Raw genomic sequence first — 4,312 nt, forward strand, 5'->3', positions numbered from 1 at the left:
CACTTTGTCTATGTGGCTGGTCTGAAAACTGGCCTAAAAACTTGAGTGGAGTTTCAAAGGTGATAAAAAAGAATTATAGGAATAACATAATACTGTAATACCGGATGGAATCACATTATTGCTGTAAGGAGAGGATGGAGATTACTGTATCAGCCAGTCTGCACATGGAGACTGGAATTTTGCATAAAGTACTGATTTGCCAGTACTGGGGATCAAACCAACAAACCTTTGCTTACTGGTCAGCCTCTTGTCCTCCAGGCCAACCCACCATATTGTTGCGTTATGTACACTGAACAAAAATATAAACGCAACACTTTTGTTTTTGCTCCCATTTTTCATGAGTTGAAATAAAAGATCTAAGACTTTTTCTATGCACACAAAAGGCTTATTTCTCTCAAATTTTGGTCACAAATTTGTTTAAATCCGTGTTAGCGAGCACTTCTCCTTTGCCAAGATAATCCATCCACCTGACAGGTGTGGCATATCAAGATGCTGATTAAACAGCATAATTATTGCACAGGTGTGCCTTGGGCTGGTCACAATAAAAGGCCACTCTAAAATGTGCAGTTTTATCACACAACACAATGCCACAGATGTCGCAAGTTTTGAGGGAGCGTGCAAATTGGCATGCTGACTGCAGGAATGTCCACCAGAGCTGTTGCCTGTGAATTGAATGTTCATTTCACTCCCATAAGCCATCTCCAATGTCGTTTCCGAGAATTTGGCAGTACATCCAACCGGCCTCACAACCGCAAACCACGTGTAACCACGCCAGCCCAGGACCTCCACATCCGGCTTCTTCACCTGCAAGATCATCTGAGACCAGCTGATGCAACAGTTGGTTTGCAAAACCAAAGAATTTCTGCACAAACTGTCTCAGGGAAGCTCATCTGCGTGCTCGTCGTCCTCACCAGGGTCTTGACCTGACTGCAGTTCGTCGTCGTAACCGACTTGAGTGGGCAAATGCTCACCTTCGATGGCGTCTGGGACTTTGGAGTGTCAAGTGTCAAGAGTCAAGTGTTCTCTTCACAGATGAATCTCGGTTTTCACTGTACAGGGCAAGTGGCAGACAGCGTGTATGGCGTCGTGTGGGCGAGCGGTTTGCTGATGTCAACGTTGTGAACAGAGTGCCCCATGGTTGCGGTGGGGTTATGGTATGGGCAGGCATAGGCTACGGACAACGAACACAGGTGCATTTTATTGATGGCAACTTGAATGCATAGAGATACCGTGATGAGATCCTGAGGCCCATTGTCGTTCCATTCATCCACCGCCATCACCTCATGTTGCAGCATGATAATGCACGGCCCCATGTTGCAAGGATCTGTACACAATTCCTGGAAGCTGAAAACATCCCAGTTCTTGCATGGCCTGCATGCTCACCAGACATGTCACCCATTGAGCATGTTTGGGATGCTCTGGATCGGTGTGTACGACAGCGTGTTCCGATTCCTGCCGATATCCAGCAACTTCGCACAGCCATTGAAGAGGAGTGGACCGACACTCCACAGGCCACAATCAACAACCTGATCAATTCTATGCGAAGGAGATGTGTCGCACTGCATGAGGCAAATGGTGGTCACACCAGATACTGACTGGTTTTCAAAAAATGCATATCTGTAGCCCTAGTCATGTGAGATCCATAGTTCAGTGCCTGAATGTGCCAATGTCTTTTTTCAAGATGAAACTGCACATTTTAGAGTGGTCTTTTATTGTGACCAACCCAAGGCATACCTGTGCAATAATCATGCTGTTTAATCAGCGTTTTGATATGCCACACCTGTCAGGTGGATGGATTATCTTGGCAAAGGAGAAGTGCTCACCAACACGGATTTAAACAAATTTGTGAACAAAATTTGAGAGAAATAAGCCTTTTGTGTGCATAGAAAAAGTCTTAGATCTTTTATTTCAACTCATGAAAAATGGGAGCAAAAACAAAAGTGTTGCGTTTATATTTTTGTTCAGTATATGTTAATGTTGTAGATTCACACATTTGTGACTCTTGCCTGTGCAAAATGGCAAAGCAATACCCCAACAAAGAAAGATGACCATGCAAGAGCCATTATTCAGCAGAATTTCAAGCTCTGCAATAACAAAAAATGCTCCAAAAAAGCAATGTGGTAGACGGTTATCGATAAATAGACGATGAATAGGGGTTCATGCCTTATAGCACAGAAAAACATGTGAAAGGTAAGGTTAGTAATTCTCCCAGGTCTCCAGCGATGCCTCACCAGTTGCAAAGTAATGGGCTTTTTCCTCCCAACCTTTTATCTTGTTGTACAAAAAGAAAATCACACTACCGTTTGATAACAGTGTTGGCCTGTCGCCCAACACAGACAAATAGAGGAGGTTATTGTTGGGGTTGTACTCTGCCCAGAGTAATGTTGCCCCAAAAAACAGACTTAGAGATCACAAAAAGGAATTTAGTGTCAGAGCCACCTGAACACAAGGTGGTTGCTATTCAGCAGTAATGTTACTAGGGCACTTTCTTGGTAAGACCAAACGCTTATTTGACATCTGCGTATGCGGCTGAGCGCTCCATTGACATCAATACACAATCTACATGACATCAATCCGAACTGAGCCTTTGCCGAGCATTAACGGGCAACGCGGTGACACCGGTGTCATATTTTCAGGGATGTCCCCCTCTGCAGAGCCGGACCTATCATCTCTCTGGCAGACGGGAGCCGGACAGAGCCTCAGAGGAAGGGGAATACTAATTCACCAGCCAATGCACTGCCAAGCCATCATTAATCTCCATGCAGCTCCCATGCCTCAGTATTAAACATTTATTCCATTTGCATACAAATCGGAATCCCAAAGTAATCTGATGTCAAAGCCAAGGCCGGGGTGAAAAACTTTTCTTTAAGTATCCTGGTGGGGCTGATGTGTGGCTCGTCATTCAGCATAGGAAATGACTGGGAACGAGGTCAGCTCCTTCCCCTGCTATGCGGAGGCTGGGGTGAAACGTTTTCCCTTCCCCCTTTCAGTCCGCAGATAATGGGCCGGCAGAGCTGGAAAGTGGTCACATTGAAAGACAGAATTTAGCATATCCTATTATTAATGTGATTCATGATGTGCTGTATACTGTAGATTTAGAGAGATGTTAATGTTACTGTCTTGATAGCCATTAGTATTAATTAGCATTCTTATGTTAGTGTGTGGTGTCTTTATCACAATGCCTAGTGTGAGGCAGCTCATGCTTATAACCCAATGGGCTTAATGTGGTTCACGTGTGAACTTTTTTCCATTATAACCTTCCACTTTGTTATTCAGCTTGTTCTGTATGCACTGAACGTATAGCGAAATCCTCCACCTCAGAAGTTTTCAGTATATGCTGATAAATTAGCTGTGGATGGCGGTCAGAGAGTCAAGGTGCCGCCTATGGCAAAGTCAAGGCTGTGGCTACCACTCAGGTTCCTGACAAGATCCACAGGTCTCTCAAGTGTGTTCACAGCTCAGGTCAACCGCAGTGTTCCCTAGAGGTTGGACTATAAGCAGTGGCCTGGCCACAGGAGATAAGGGGGACAAACAGGGAGGCCACCGAGAGAAGAAAATAGCACAAACACAGCAGGGCAAACGGAGGGGAAAAAGGCTGTGGTATTCCCGCGTTGTGCTGAAATGTGGAGGCAGTGACCCTTATGAATTGGATATGCTGCTCTCTAAAGCTTTTTTAAAAAAAACGAACCTCTCTTGGCTGCATGACCGGGGAAAAGGGTGAAAAAATATACTGTATGTCCTCTGGCTGCAGGTCTGCAATCGTTTGGAAGCTCAAACACAGTAACCGCTTTATGCAAAATCCAGTAGGGTCTTGAAGGTCTTACATCAAAACTCAAGTTCAAATTTACTATAAAGCACCATGGCATAAAAATATGAAATGAGATGTGTTTTACAATGAACATTTGAAGACCATTTAATAATAATTAAAAAACAAAAGAAAATACAATAAGATACATGCTCCCTGTGGGCCATGTCATCCATAATCATAACATTCCATTTTCATTGTTGTGCAGATGATTCTCAACTGTATGTCCCTCTCAAACCCTCAATTTCTGGTAGTCTGGATTGGTTTAAGCCTTGCCTAATCCTGGATGTCACAAAATTTCCTCCAGTTAAATGACAAAACTGAAATTGGCCCACCAGAGTCCACTAACTTACTCAAAGTTGAGCTGTGGATGTATTCTTTGACTCAGATCTTAAGAGGGTTGTTCAGTCTTGTTTCCTCCAACTGAGAAACATTTCAAAAATTAGGTCTTTTCTGTCCTTGGAGAAGGTTATCCATGCATTCATCTCATCTCGTCTGCATCACTGC

The sequence above is a fragment of the Centroberyx gerrardi genome, chromosome 10, assembly GCF_048128805.1.
Source record: "Centroberyx gerrardi isolate f3 chromosome 10, fCenGer3.hap1.cur.20231027, whole genome shotgun sequence".
Classification (NCBI taxonomy): Eukaryota; Metazoa; Chordata; class Actinopteri; order Beryciformes; family Berycidae; genus Centroberyx; species Centroberyx gerrardi.